Source organism: Gigantopelta aegis, chromosome 9 (assembly GCF_016097555.1).
Source record: "Gigantopelta aegis isolate Gae_Host chromosome 9, Gae_host_genome, whole genome shotgun sequence".
Taxonomy (NCBI): Eukaryota; Metazoa; Mollusca; class Gastropoda; order Neomphalida; family Peltospiridae; genus Gigantopelta; species Gigantopelta aegis.
Window position 1 is genome coordinate 72496269 of NC_054707.1, and position 17114 is coordinate 72513382.

At 38.8% G+C, this 17114-nt stretch overlaps 1 long non-coding RNA gene across 1 annotated transcript in view; it reads right to left on the bottom strand.

Annotated features, from left to right (window-relative positions):
- The window catches only part of LOC121380972, a 24688-nt gene extending 11583 nt beyond the window's left edge, over positions 1-13105 (bottom strand). Inside the window, exons 1-2 of the long non-coding RNA XR_005959024.1 lie at positions 12925-13105; positions 7822-7948 (exon numbers count right to left, since the gene is read on the bottom strand). This is a non-coding gene — a long non-coding RNA (uncharacterized LOC121380972). The remainder of the gene's footprint in view (positions 1-7821; positions 7949-12924) is intronic.
- Between the last annotated feature and the right edge of the window lie 4009 nt (positions 13106-17114).

Sequence of the window (17114 nt, forward strand, 5' to 3'; positions counted from 1 at the left end):
TCACAATTGGATATGAAGTGTTTGTTTGTTTGTTTGTTTGTTGTTTACTTGAACGATCGCTTTGTCAAGTACGTTTTCACAGCAGTATTATTAAATAATTATTAATTTAACTACCATTAAATAAAGGCTAACTTTGATTGAAAATCCATGAGTCCATGGTAAAGTCAGTTTTATGCAAAAGTTCCTCTCGTTCCAACGAAATATAACACGGCGTCACATTTTTTCGAATTTGCGATTTTAGGGGGGTTTGGGGTTCTTTTTCTAATAGTGTTTATTTTTGTCAGTTCGTGAATATATGATTTTCACACATCATTCGTTGACATGTCAGGCCTCACGCCAGCGGGCGAAGTGAGCCAAAACGTCGCCTTGATCATTTGACTTCGCCCTGACATTACCCTTAAAGCGACATCGGTGTCGCCTTGTAAAACCAATGACCACTGGCATGGTACACAGTTGCGGATGAATGATGAAGGACTTGAGGAATATCTATGATAGATACTAATTAAGTGTTAAGTATATAAGCATTCGAAGCGACACTGGCGCCACAAAATCATGCTCGAAAAACACCACGTGAAATAGCCTGTATATGCTATACGTGCTCAGTAAACATATATAATAGTATATACATGTATATTATGGTTCTGATATGCGATTACCGTGACACCTGAAGTCCATAATTAATTGGTACTTATGTTTCGGTTACCTGGCAACCAAAAGCTCAATTTACGGCGCCTATCGTGCTGGGGTGTCATTAAACATGTGATTATGGTGGGCAGGATAAATTAATGGTTTTGTCAATAATGTGTTGATCCTGCAGGTTTTCAGTTCCTTTCCGCTCATAAATATGAATAAAATATATGTTATGATCCATATGGCTGCTTAAATGGCGTTTGTGAAAGAAAAAAACTGTAATTTCTTACTATACAGTTCATTTCTGGTTAATAGTCATTCATTCATTTATTTTAACTTATTTTCGTGCTTATATTCACTTTCCGATAGACAACTGAACTCTAAACTCTATTAACGTGCCCCTATACCACAGAAGGTTCAGGCACGTCTGTCACAGGTCCGATTAAGGTTCAAGCACGCTGTCTTGGGCACACACATCAGCTATCTGGGCTGTCTGTCCAGGACAGTGGGTTAGTTGTTAGTGGTTAGTGAGAGAAGAGGCTGTAGTGGTCTTACGCCTACCGAGTCGTTCAAAGTCACTCTGGGTGGGAGCCGGTACCGGATTGCGAACCCAGGACCTACACCTACCAGCCTTATGTCCGATGGTTTAACCACGACACCACCAAGGCCGGTGGTTGAGAGTCCATTCATGACGGCCTACTATAATTCCTAATTGTGACACGAGGTGTCGGTTGCATTTACTTTTTGGAAGAGGTGTACGGCGTAGCAGGTGACCGGTGTGCATTGGTTCTCCCGCCATTTGTAAGGACAAATATTACAGCCAAATGGAAAGTTAAAGTTAGTTTTGTTTCACGACACCACTAGAGCACATTGACTTATTAATCATCGGATATTGCACGTTAAACATTTGGTAAATTTAAAGTATAGGTCTCACTACACAGATGTCATCTGCCATTGAAACCCATGTTAAACTGCCCAACTTCAAGCGAAGATTGCCCATAGAACGGGTTCTCGTTGGCACTAACAACATACACCATTGCGAACATACATTATATAAGCATTTATATTCACTCCAAAATTGTGAACATTTCCGTCTCAGTTTTTTGCTATATGACCGCATCTGGCTGTAGTACCGGTCAGAACAGGTGGTTCATTAACCGATTCACTCCGGCTGTCACTTGCGCTATATACCCATGTCCCAAAAGGTCGATGCACAATATTACAAAATAACATACATATTGTTTTAATTCTTCACCATTTCCTAGAAGTGAATATGTGAACCATAACATGTGCCACAATTAGGAACTATAGTGGACCGTGATGAATGAACTCTTACCCGGAAGTGATCTGTGTAGTGAGACCATAGTCTTAGAGAAAAATCCGGCTACATATTTCTAATAGTAGCAAGGCATCTTTCATATGTACCATCCTACAGACAGGACATCACATACCACGGCCTTTGATATATCAGTCGTGGTGCACTCACTGGAACGAGAAGTAGCTCACTAGGTCCACAGACGGATATCGATCCTAGGCCGACCGCGCATCAAACGAGCACTTTACCATTGGACTATTTTCCGCCCATGCAGACAAATGAAATCATATAGCAAAACACTGAGACGTAAATGTGTTCAATTTCAGAGTGAAATAAATTAAGATATCTGCACAATGACATAACTTGTTAGTGTCAATGAGAAAATTAATGAGAAGTTTGTCAATTTATCATTGGCTTCTGCAACAGATGACATCTGTGGAGAAATACTTAAATGTAATTACGCGTTCATTCGCGATGATAAGATATCCTAATTAAAAAAAATTCAAAGCATGAACCTTTGTCATTAGAAAAAAATATATAGTAATTAATTATTATATTAATGTATTAGTAATAGTTTTTGCCCTAACAGCAAATTATTCCTTCATTCTATAAAAAAAAAAATTGGCCATGGCATTGCTAATAGTCCTGCAGCAGAGGCCACCAAAAGTGAAGTGTACCGGGGCCGGTAAGTATAACATTTGTCACCCTGATAAAAATTAATCTCTGGGGTGCAGAGGTCATGAAAATATAAGATGACATTTTCATAAGTTGGCCGTCAGTCCATCAATACAATTGTACATCTTTAGAACTACAGCACTTAGAAACTGATGTTTATGGAGCCAATAAGTTCATCAAAACGGTTTGTTATACTGTCAGATATTTGGTTGTCAAACAGTTAAAATGGCTGACGAAAATGGCGGTGTTTTTGCCATGAAAATATAATAATTTGTGTCGGAAAGACACTTTTTATGTTAAATATTAAATGTTAATGGTTGATAAGTTTAGCTGACATGTTTTGAAGACTACTAAAAGGAAATGTAATTGTTCGTCTAAAATGATAAAAATATGCTATTCCATTGATCAATTCATTGCTCACTGAGTAAGCATTGTTGTCATTATAGAGCTATAGCACTCATAAGTTACTACAACTACAATACCAAACCACCAATGAATTAATAATGAATTAATAATGAATAAATTAATGAATGAATGAATAATGAATGAATGAATGAATGAATGAATTATTAACAAATCCCCGACGCCATATAACCGTAAATGTGTCGAGTGTGTCGTTAAACAAAACATTTCTTTCTTTTCTTTTTTGTTAACAAATCCATAACACGAAAACCACTGAGGGTAATATAAAAATGGAGTCCACAGTGCTGTGCATACTACTGTCCTCATACTAGTTATCATCTGGTACACTGGCGGCTTCATCTCACTATCATCATCACATACAACATAATCATCTGGTTCATGTATTGCCTCATGTTCTGCATGGTTATCCATTGTCAAAGCATGATCACTGACACTTTGAAACACAAGAAATGGGCAGTCACTTTCGTATCAGGGTGTTTAGCAATTATGGGTAACATCAAACCTGGTTCATTAGCTTGGGTACCACATACCAATAAAACATTTTTCTTTTCAAAACCACTCTTGGCAGTATTTCCAAAATCACGTTCGGGTGTCGTGACGTCTCGCGAGGTCACCAGCCTGTAGAATCGTCACTGTTATGTAGGTTAAAGCTGTCTCAAATAATGGTGTGGTCTATCACATTAAATGGGAGATATTTATCTTTCTGAAAATTATGGTAACTTGATTCGTCTTGTCAATAAGACATATGGGACGTTTACGGACCAAGTCTTTTGACAGAGTGTACTGATGTTGTAATCACTATCTCACCTTGAAAAAAATAGGTTTGTATATAACCCTTTTACTAGCTACATATTGCAATTCTGCATTCAGATCAGTTTTGAGAGAAATATCTCTTTCACTTTTAATACTGCTTAATTTCCTAGTGTAACTGATGGAACAAAAACATGTGACTGACGAGATGCTATCTCTACAAAACCATAAAACGTTTTTGTGATGCATATGGTTTGTCAATATTCTAGTAAGCCATTTTAAAAACGAACTGAACATTATGTTTGTTTCAGAAAGTGAAATTGTTATAAATTTACCCATTAAGAAACTTAGCAACAATCTAAAACTAACATTTGACATAAAATTAACTTTTTCTAAATCGTGTTACAAATATTTGCAGGTTTTCATATCATAATTACCGTCCTTTTTGTCAGCCATTAGTCAAGACAATATCTGACAGTATTAGAAACAGTTTTAATGCACTTACTGATGCCATAAACATCTATTTTGACACCAAGATCACATTTCTAAGTGCTGTAGTTCTGAAGATATACAGTTTTTATGATGACTGGCGGCCATTTTGAAAAGCGGCCACCATCTTGTTCGCATCAACTTTAGAAAATGTCATCCTATATTTTCATGAACTCCACACCCTAGAGATTAATTTCAGCCACCGTGACAAATGTTATACTTCCGGCCCCGGTTACTGAAAAACTAACAAATGTTATACTTCCGGCCCCGGTTACTGAAAAACTAACCAATGTTATACTTCCGGCCCCGGTTACTGAAAAACTAACAAATGTTATACTTCCGGCCCCGGTTACTGAAAAACTAACAAATGTTATACTTCCGGCCCCGGTTACTGAAAAACTAACACTCTCTTTGATCCTCTGCTACAGGACTATAGTAACTGTCTCTAATCTTGTCTTCTGCTTTCTAGTACTAATATAATGTGTAAGGGTATTATTTGGTCTAGAATGTTGGTGAAAAAAACCCACACTCTTTCGCAATATAGACTACTGCTTCCAAACGGCAACAGGATATGTTTTAATATGTGTTTGTTTCACAGCACATACCACGATCTTGATATACTAGTTATGGAGCATACAGAATAAAAAAAAAAAATTAAAAAAAAAAAAAAAAAAAAAAAAAAAAAAATATATATATATATATATATATATATATATAGGATCATCGAACGTAATTAATTGCACTTCGGACGTTTAAGGAAACACCGGCTCGGTGGCGTCGTGGTTAGGCCATCGGTCTACAGGCTGGTAGGTACTGGGTTCGGATCCCAGTTGAGGCATAGGATTTTTAATCCAGATACTGACTCCAAACCCTGAGTGAGTGCTCCGCAAGGCTCAGTGGGTAGGTGTGAACCACTTGCACTGACCAGTGATCCATAACTGGTTCAACAAAGGCCATGGTTTGTGCTATTCTGCCTGCCTCTAAAAAAACAGTGTCAGAATGACCATATGTTTGACGTCCAATAGCCGATGATGAGATAAAAAAAATCAATGTGCTCTAGTGGCGTCGTTAAATAAAACAAACTCTTTTTTTTAGGAAACAAAAAAGAGATTGTGAAAGAGGATGCCTCAGTGTTCATTTTGATATCTTAAGGCAACACCTAGCGGAGCTAGCAGGTGGCGCACTTTCCCCCGCCACCAAAATATATGAAAAATGCCTCTTTTAGTTTAAAATCGCTCTTGTTGTCTAGATGGGGGAAAAAACGTATATTACTGTCCTGATTCTTTAGCCCCCCCCCCCCCCCCCCCACACACACACCTCCACCTTTCCTTCCCTTTACGTTATGCTAAGTACGTCACTGCATCAGCGATAGCTACCCCCCCCCCCCATCCCTTAATGTACGCCTGTCTGCACGTAAGTTGCAGTGTTCTGTTAATGAGGCAAACAAACCGTTTATAACATTCTGACACACAAACAGCTGGAATAGTGACATTAATCAAAGCAGATTTCCTCAACGTCACCGACCGCGCAGGTTGCATTACTCGAGTATCTAACGAGCTTTAGCTTTTCTTCCTGCAAGACTTGTAGTCGTTTTCATTCTAATAAGAAACGAAAGGACAATCTTTGGATACTGTTAGACGTCGATAATCGAATCAGCGCAAGATGAGATTTACAACTGTGGGGAGGAAACGTGCTGTTAACCTAGTAATAAATGATCTTTTAAATGCATTTTGTTTTAAAGTGAATCGCATTTGCGTTTTCGAGTACGTATAATATAAAACTGCTTTTCACAAAAACAATGGTACGTTTAATCATGTATTTTGACTTTAAATAATTTACCGTTGCTTTAAAAATAAGCAACGGATCACGTGAGCGCTTTACTAATGGGCTACGTTCTGTCCCCTTAAAAAAGGAAACAGAGAAAAATAAAATAATTGAGGATTTCGTGTGGATTCCTTACCCCTACCACCACTCTTAAACTGAATCTTCCTTCTTAAAGTTAAACGTTAAAATCTGGGGGGTTTTAGCGACACCAACTAGAGTACATTGATTTTATTAATCATCGGCTAATAAATGTCAAACATCTGATAATTCTGACATATAGTTTTAGAGAGGAAACCCGCTACATTTTTTTTACCACTAGTAACAAATGATTTTTTATATGCACCATCCCACAGACAGGGTAGCACATACCATGGTCTTTCATATACCAGTCGTGGTGCACTGGCTGGAACGAGAAATAGACCAATAGGCCCCACCGTCAAGGATCGATCCTAAACCGACCGCGCATAAAGCGGGTGCTTTACAGCTGGGCTACGTCCCGCCCCAGCAGTCTTGGAGAGGAAACCCGCTACATTCGTAGCGAGGGATTTTTATATGCACCATCCCACAGACAAGGTAGAACATACTAGGGCCTTTGATATACCAGTCATGGTGCACTGGCTGGAACGAGAAATAGACCAATGAGTCCACCGATGGGGATTGATCCTAAATCGACCGCGCATCACTCGAACGCTTCTGTTTTGATATACCAAGGCTGTAACTAGTGAAGGGGGCATGGAAGCAGTTCCCTAAGATGGTGCCATTTTGTTTTTATCCGGAGAAGATCCTACATTACCGTGTTCTGATTCTTTGGGGCTTTGTTGTTTGTTGTTGTTTTGTTGGGGTTTGTTGCTGTTTTGGGGGGTTTGTTTGGGGTTTTATGGTTGTTGATGTTGTTGTTGTTGTTGTGTTTTTTTGTGTTTGGTTTTTTTTAGGGGGTTGTTGTTTTGTTGTTTGTTTATTTTGTTTTGGCCCCAACAAATTTTTCGGCCTGTAGACAAACATTAAACTATAGCATATGCTACCTGAATCCTCTAAATACTAGAGTCATAAACACGGGGGGGGCGGGACCTAGCTCAGTGGTAAAGCGCTCGTTCGATGCGCGGTCGGTCTGGGATCGATCCCCGTCGGTCGGCCCATTGAGCTATTTCTCGTTCCAGCCAGTGCATCACAACTGGTATATTAAAGGCCGTGGTATGTACTACCCTGTCTGTGGGATGGTGCATATAAAAGACCCCTTGCTGCTAATCGAAAAGAGTGGCGACAGCGGGTTTCCTCTCTAAATATCTGTGTGGTCCTTAACCATATATCTGACGCCATATAACCGTAAATACAATGTGCTGAGTGCGTCGTTAAATAAATCATTTCTTTCTTTCTTTCTTTCATAAACACAGGCGGAATCTAGCAGAGTCAGCAAAACCGCTCGCTTCAAGTTCTTGTGTCGTACGGCTGAACCAACCTGGTGGACTTACTATCGGATTGAGTTTACCCCGTGACAACCAGCGTCCTCGACTGCTATATCAAAGTTCGCGATGTGTGCTCTCCTGTCTGTGAAAAAAATTATTTAAAAAATCCCGTGCGGTTAAAGGGAAAATGTAGTGGGCTTGGATATGTTAGATTTACCAAATATCTGTTAACCAATAGCCAATGATTAATAAATCGATGTGTTCTGGTGGTGATGTTAAACACAACAAACATTATCATCTAAATACACTTACTTGCCCGACAGTCCACTGTATTAATGAAGCTTAGGGAATGCAGAGCCTCATTCGACCTTCCAGATTCGTTGGGTTTTTTTCAATCACGTCTGGCCTCTCTTCGTAACAGACGACTTTGCTTGCTCCTCTAAATAAACAAACAGAAATCAGACGATACTATCCTCGTGACAGGCGGCAAAACTTCACGTCAGAACATCTTGGAACTTCGTAAACAAAAACCGAAATAACCAGGTCTTTTTTTTAATAACTGCTGCCAATATTTGGCAAAAGTTGCCTTATTTCTTGTTATCCACTCTACACAGCCGTGCGCAGAATGGCTAGAATGGCGAGAGAAGGACGTATTGGCGGGATTGATCAATAAAGTTCGGGACCATTATTCCATGCAGGGAATTGGCCCGATCTTGACGAGTTTAATTTATTCCGGCAGAGGTTTGGCATTTACACCGATAATTAGAATTGTTGTCAGCCACACGTCGGAACCTGCCAACCGAGCTGGGACGGTTGATGTTGACGTATGTTCGTCACTAACGATACAATTGAATATGACGTATATTCCGCCATAAACATAATCATATTTCATATTCATAATGCGTGGTATTGTATGTCGTAACTGGACTGAAGACGTCATACGCCAGTTATCAGTTACATCTGTTAACGACCATTGTGTAATATCATATCGGAGGAAATCAGCATCGGCGTCGCCACGTTTTTATATTGGGGATCAGCCATAGGCGTACGGACTCCCATTTTTGTTGCAGGGCAGGCTGGGTTTTGCCCGACTTAAACCAAAATGCCCGAATCTGGACAACAACATGTATTCATATTAGCATTATTACCAAACAGGTAAATGTGGTTGCAAACGAATCACTACTTATTTTTACATGGATTACAACTTATTTGTGGTGGAATTCCATGGGGCTGAGGGTGCAACTACACTGTGTCTATGAGCTGTTTATGGGGCGACACACAAAACTAAATGAAGAGGAATAGAGGGCATGGCCCCCATGGCCCTATCTCTGGCGACCCGTGGGTTGGGTTACATGCCTACCCTGCGTTAAAGCTCCGGTCTCGTCTCTTGAAATTCAAAATGGCCAGCATTTTAGGGTATTTTACATATATCTTTACTCCCATTTAACATAGAAACATAATGTTTTTGTCTATTTTCAATTTTGAGAACAATGAACTCGCTAATAACATTTTGTATAGTCATTTGAACATGGCCGCCATCTTGAAATTCAAAATGGCCGTCATTTAAGTATTTTTATGTATATCGTTACTCTCAGTTAACCCACAACAACAACTGAGGTATTTCTTTTCATTTATGAGCTCAGTGAATGAATTCGTAGAAAAAGAAAATTGTTGTCTGACCTAGGCAACCATCTTTGAATTCAAAATGGATACCATTTTAACATATTTCGCCATATATTTCAACTCCCGGTTAACATAGAAACTCAATATTTTTTGTCTATGTACAGTTTTGCAGTCATAAAATTATTGGTGAAATTTTTATAGCCATCCAATAATGACAACCATCTTGAAATTAAAAATGGCAGCCATGTAGAAATTCAAAATGGCCACCAATTTAATCATTTGGCAAACAATTTTCCTCCTCGTCCACATACATTTTATATCAAATGATTAAACTATTGTATTGGATGTAGCATGGAATCTTGAGCTCAGATATATTTTGGGGGATGTGCTCTTTGAGTTTGCTGTTTTCATACCCCAGAGATTTGGTGATGGCTTCTTAAACATCTTTCCTTTCTTTGTACAAATGACTCTTGAGCTTAATACCATGCAGTACAAATGTTCACGTTTTTACTGACCTCTTTGTACAGTTCATCACCAATTCCAAACTGGCTAAGAGCTTCAGATATAGTTGGTGGATCTTTCCCGAATACATCCAATAATATATTTTGCCAATGACAAACTAATTTGTCCTTTTGTGTCACATCAAGTTACTGTATGAAAGCCTTCTAATGTTGGGGCTCGTTCTGAACCCAGTTCATCATAAATTAGTTCCATGTTGATCTGGTTGTGATTTACGTCTATATATAATTATGTATTGGGACCCATGTGTGTAACGTTCCCAGGATGAGAACCCAACAGTCTGTATCTGGTGTCAGTGATCAGAAGCATTTCCTGAATTAATTGATTCACTATTAGATGGAAGATTTATCTTTACAACAGAGCAATATTTATGAAAGATGACATTATATTTCCACTAACCAGGCTTCAGATTTTTGAAGCTATCTTAGCGCTACGATATCGTAAAACTATCAAAGGCCATGATGTGACAGTGACATACGCCAAAGCCTACGTCGGTTTATGATATCGTAGTGCTAAGTTAGCTTCGAGACTATTGGCCTAGGTAGTGGAGATAACTTGTATGTTGAGGATGCTACTCCTATCAAAGACATCAAGTAGATATACAAAGGATCATCTGATGATACACCTGGCAGATAAAGTTATACAGAGAAAACAAAAGATGTTTTCTGAAATGTACCAAAATACAGCTGTCAGTACACAGAAAGAAGCAGACATGCTCATGATTCCTCATACTCATGAAGTAATCGATCCAGGCATTGAGGTGGATTTCTGCATCAAAGACACAGATTGTTGGGTTCTCATCACGAGATGGTAGGCCTCAATACACAAATAAGTATGTATAAATCACAACCAGTCGACTTGCAACCATTTTATAATGAACTGTGTCTAGAGATAGACTCGAAAGGACAAACTGGTGATGGTGGACATTAATAAAGATAATTCAATGTATTCACAAACGCTCCACAGATTACACTGATGCTAGCTTGGAATGGGTGATGAACCATACAAAGAGGTCAGTGAAACTGATGCAGGTACTCTTTGAGATGAAAGAAATTCAAGAACCATTCACCAAACCAAAGTGTGGAAACATTGCCACATATCTCTGGGACATGGAAACAGCATACCCAAAGAGCACATCTCCAAGCAAGTATCTGAGCTCAAGATTTCATGCTATATCCAAATATTCTTGATCCATGCAGACTTGGTTGGGGTCAATGGGTTTGGTATATTTGTGTTTGTGATGTTGGAGGTACAAGCTGCACCAGAATCTGTGACAGAACTGGTCAGGTGCAATTGTAGTGTCAGTAAGTGTTCAGGTAGATGTACCTTTAGTGTAAGCGACACAACCTTCAATGTACAGAGTGCTGCATGCGTGAAGCTGATGAGGACTGCTGCAGTATGCATTCTATTACAGACAAAAGTAGATGCCTAATATGACTTTTATAAATTATAATTTACAATAGGTATGTTCCTTTATTTCATTAGTTTAAAATATAAAACATAAAAGTAATATGTATTGCAACATTTTAATTATTGCACCTAAAAATGTACTTAGGAACACAAAAATTGCATTTGTATGTGGACTAAGAGAAACATTATTTGCCAAATGATTAAACTGGTGCCAATTTTAATTGCCATATTTCTGCCATTTTAAAGTTTAAGATGTTTGCTGGATGACTATAAATTTAACAATTAGATTCATTAACTACTGAAATGTACATAGACAACAAAATCGTACTTCTACGTTAACTGGGATTTTAGATATAAATAACATTTTAATATTATATTAAAATAGTGGTCATTTTGAATTTCAAGATATTTGACATGATTGAATTACTACAAAAATTAAACCAACCAATTGACTAGAGAAATGTACATAGACAAAAACAATTGTGCTTCTACATTAACCTGGAGTTGAAATATATGAAAAATATATTAAACATGGTGGCCATTTTGAATTTCAAGATGGTTGCCAAGATTGAATGACTAAATAAATGAATTCAACCAATTCATCAACAACAGAAATGTACATGGACAAAAAAGTGTGCTTTCACGTTAACCGGGAGTTGAGATATTTGACAAATATATTAAAATGGTAGCCATTTTGAATTTCAAAATGGCTGCCAAGATCAGACAACAATTTTCTTTTTTACAAAATAATCAACTGAGCACATAAATGTAAACTGAGACTAAAATTATTGTTCTGTGTTAAGTGGGAGTAAAGATGGAGAAAAATATCCATTTTGAATTTCAAGATGGTTGCCATGATCAGATGAATAATAAAAATATATCTTTGAATTCACTGACATAAAGAAAATATATGAAAATGATGGCCATTTTGAATTTCAAGATGGCTGACATGATAGTGGTCAGAAGAAATGCTACCAATGAATTTCTGGTTCAGGTAGGTCATGGGAACATATGACCAAACTTTTATTAACTTGAGCAAAAAAAATGCAACCTTCAAAAATTGAACATAACTACCGGGACTATATAAGTACTAATATATATGTCTTACTTTCTTCTGTTAACCAAAAGCTGCCAGTCGGCGTTTCTTTCTGTTTGTGTTGTCGGTTTTTTTTTGTGTTTTGTGTTTTTTAATTTGTATTATCTAGTACGGACCTGATAAATTAATTAAAGAAATACTAGTAAACAAACAAACAAATACATAAACAAACACATAAACAAACACTTATCTCCCCTTGAATTTTTATATTGATGTTCTTCATCACTTCACGTTTTCATTTACCGTAGTTTGACATCCAATAGCCGTGGTATTTTTAGTGCTGGGGTGTTGTAAAACATTCATTCATTCTAACACTTACCTGCAAATTTACAAGTTTATTTACTGCCTTAAGTTTTATAACTCATCAGCATAACACCTAAACACTTGTAGAGAATATTCCAGCTGTACAGCTTGCTATCCTGTATATGGGTTGGTACATATAAAAGTTCCCTTGCTACTAATGGAAAAATGTAGCGTGTTTTCTCTCTAAGACTATATGTCAAAAATACCAAATGTTTGACATCCAGTGGCCGATGATTCATAAAATAACATGTTCTAGTGTTGTAATTAAACAAAACAAACTGTATTCCTTTTTTCTGTTCACCAAAGTCGTCAGTCGGCGGGGTTTGGGTGGGTTTTTTTGGGGGGTGGGGGTTTTTGTGGGGGTTTTCTTGTGAATTTCAACAACATATCTACGGACCTGATAAATTAATTAAACGAATACTAGTTAACAAACAAATATATATATACATATATAACCTACTTACGTTAACACTGGTAGAAAATATTCCATCCGTACAGTAGTTAGCTGTCGTCGTTAGGTAGTATTGGATCCAAGCACAGGTATTTCACATTTATACACATTTAAAAATAAATATGTTTAGAAATGTCAAACAGCGATTCTGTTCGCACACTTCTGAAGGTAAACTATATCCATGAGAAGAATGTACGTCGTGTCGCTTTGACATCAATAAGCATATTACTGTAAGACGTCAAAGCATTGTTGACGTCACGACCAAGGAATTTTGATGGTGGTGTTGTGGTAAAGGCATTGGACATAAGGCTGGTAGGTACAGTGTTCGCAGCCCAGTACCGGCTCCGACCCAGAGCGAGTTTTAACGACTCAATGGGTAGATGTAAGTCCACTACGCTCTCTTCTCTCTCACTAGCCACTAACCACTAGCAACTAATCCACTATCCTGGACAGACGGCCCTGATAGCTGAGGTGTGTGCCCAGGACAGCATGCTTGAACCTTAATTCGATATAAGCACGAAAATAAAATTGAAATGACAAGAAAATGGCAACGTTCCCGGCCATTATGGTGTATTACGGAAAGAGCCGAAATACTATTCCATGTGTGCGGGTGATCTAACAGATTATATGGAGGTAGGATACCTTTAGGAAGACTTGGCATCATCACTAATTTGACAGTGATTCATGGGTACACGCAGGCAGTCTTCTTGGCGTGTATCCAAGATTCCCTTACTTATTATACTTGCAATTATACATTTAATTTATTGTGAAAAAATGCTTTCAAATACATCTTCTTTGACAGTGTTGTCGTTAAACAAAACAATTGTCAGTTGATCGTGAACATTTACAAGCATTTACATTTTTTAGATAAGATTTCAAAATAATTGTGACTGTTGTAGATTGCTGGACGAATTTATATATGATTACATAACTAAATGAAAATCACATTGCAAGCCAGTAGCCAGGGATCATTTATATGCACCATTCCATAGACGGGATAGCACATACCACGGTATTTGATATACCAGTCGTGGTGCACTGCCAGGAATGAGAAATAGACCAATCGACGGGGATCGATCCCAGACCGACCGCTCGTCAAGCGAACGTTTTACCACTGGGCTTCTTTCCGCCCATAATGTAAAACAAGTAGGAACATACACCAATAAGCAGGATTACTCTAGGCTGGTGATAGTTTCTCATGGAACACAGACTATCTATGCAGCTTTATAGCTCAGTGTCATCCTCGTCATCCTCATTGTCAGATAAAGTGTTAAACCTGAAGTGAAACATTTGTAAAGAGGAGTGCAGGACGAATTGTTCTTGATGCACGAGCAATTTCCTTGGCATAAAAGACGTTTCAATAGAATGTAAACTCCCTCCTCAAGCAACCATCCATTCTCTTCGAAAGCAGGAAGACACGTATTTGGAGAGGCTTGCACAGGATTTGTGTCGCATGCATGTGAAGTCAGTTTGGACAACAGAACGGTGCGAGTAGGAGGGAGCATCTCAGCCTCGAGGTTTTAAAGTTAAAATGTGTTTGTTTAACAACACCACTAGAGCACTAGATTTATTAATTGTCGGTTATTGGAGGTCAAACTAATTCTGGCATAGTCTTAGAGAGGAAACACAGTACATTGTTTTCCATTAGTAGCAAGGGATGTTTTTTTATGCACCATCCCACAAACAGGATAGCACATGCCACGGCCTTTGATATACCAGTCGTGGCGCACTGGCTGGAACGATAAATAGTGCAATAGGTCCACCAACGGGGATCGATCCTAGACCGACCACGCATCAAGCAAGTGCTTGTTGTTTCTTTAAAAAATATTTGTTTTAAATTGTTGGGTTTTTCAAAATTATTATTATCTAAATAGCTCCCATCGGAGTGCATGCAATGTTGTCAGACGTTTGGTGAATAAACTCTGCAGACAAATGTTTCAATGTTTTTACACGTGTGAATTGCCCCCTCACTAACTGAAAATGACAGGGCTCCTTCGCCATGCTGAGGGGAGGTAGTCATCGGCCCATCTTTTTGTTCAAAAAATTGCAATGACGTCCTGCCTCAATCAGATTCAGAGACGTTGTGTAAGCATATAAGACCATGGAGACTTTCGCTGACCAATTACCTGCGTACATCTATTTCTTCGCATTTCGCAACCATGCCAGTGCAGAACTTCAGCCGAGTGAGAGTGCCAAGGCGATCATTAGAGGCGAGTTCTACCAAGAGAATACCTACATCTGTATCAGGGATTTCTCTGAATGTGCTGTCACGAACACTGTCAAGAACATGGAGAGGAATCAAGTGTCGACCTCCTCAAGTGTTCTTCAACTGTATGTATGAAGGAATTGGCTTTCACTAGTGTACTGTAGGAGAGCATGATTTGCGTTCGCACAGTCCCTTCTTCGTTTCAAATGATGACAGAAGCTCCTGGAGTGTTATGGTACTAATGCTAATTTTGTCATGGACTTCGTAGCTAGCACTAGCAGCTGCAGCAGAAGTTGCTCTTTTTGACCTTTTCTTTGCTTTTAGGTACCCTTCGATATAATGGTCGAAGTGTACTCTCGCCTCGTCATAGACATCCTGTGGTGACGTCCTTGAGATCATATATTTTGGTCATGCATGCAGGGTGTGGAGAGGAGCAGGGAGACATCCACTTCAAATATGGAGCGTGGCACCACAGCCATCTCGTATTCATCATCATAGCTTTGGCAGCATGCTCCATGTTTGCAGTGGATGGCTCCCTGATCCCCTGCACAGACAATGTACGGCCCGCTGATACAGATGTGTTTATTCATTTGATGAACCTCTAATGATCGCCTTGGCACTTTCACTCAGCTGCAGTTCTGCACTGGCATGGGTGCAAAATGTAAAATACAGGTGTACGAAGGTGTGTGCAGGTAATTGGACGGCGGAAGGCCTAGGGTCTTATAGGCCTACACACTTTCTCTGGAGCTGACTGAGGCGGAAAGTTAATTGAAATTTCGTTAATAAGCTGGGCTGATACCTATCTCTCACTTGAAGATGATAATACCATTATCGATTTCCACAATTTTTTAGAAGGAGCCATGTCATCTTGGTGTTGGTGAGTGGGGAACTCCGACAAAGAGTAAAAACACTGAAAACAGTTCAAGGGTCCACAGGAATAACCTGTGATTTCACATTTCTGGTTAGGTGACATTTTTTAATTTTAAAGTTTACAACTCCGCAGTTGTGGATTATTTATACCCAAAAAAGCATAATTTACCAACACTTTTTAATGGCCTACCATAATTACAGGTTTTGAATTTAGTGTGTTATTGAGACCTTGGTATACACAACTGTTATAATACTATCTATTTGGATATCATCAGTTGTTTCCGTGGACCCTTCATTTGTTTGCAACGTTTATTCGCCAAAGGGTCCAACAACGTTGTTTGCTCTCTGATGAGAGCTCTTTAGATTCAAAATAAAAAAACAAAAACCAACAGCCTCGAAATTGAGATGCTCCCTCCCACTGGCACCGCTCTGTTGTCCGTATTCGACGCCATATAACTGAAAACAAAATGTTGTCCGTACTAACTGTATATCCATGCGACACAAATCCTATGCATGCCTCTCTAAATACGTGTCTTCCTGCTATGGAAGAGAATGGATAGTTTCATGAGGAGATAGTTTAGATTCCGTTGTCCCGTCTTTTTCCTGCTTCTTCTCGTGCAGTTCCTGACCTTGTAGGTAACCATACACCACATAGTATCTGAGTGGGTAAACGCTCGAGGTGCACCCAACTTTTCATCCCACAGTTGAGGCTACCAGTCCTGCCATTAGTGATAAACGTGAGAGTATTTGTTGTGATAAAAGGTTGAATCATCTGGCCAGTAAATTCCTGTAAGTTAGTTTGAACTATGTCAATGTACCAACTACCATTGTGCCTGAAACGGGGTCATACTAAAAATAGCATGACAATTTTGGGCAGAACTAGGGTAGTCATAGACGCTACCAGTTATGTCTGAAACAAGCAGCGTAACCCCCATTTGTTTTCCGATTTACTTTAAGGGTGAGGGGTGTTAGTATGTGTATATATAGATTGAAACATATGTTACTATTGTGATCTATGGGATTTGATTAGGTGGTATACACCCTGTACAATATGGATGTCGAACGTTTTGCCAAAAAAATTGCTCCTGCACCAAGAAGAATCTGTCCTGTTTCACTTCAGGTTTTAA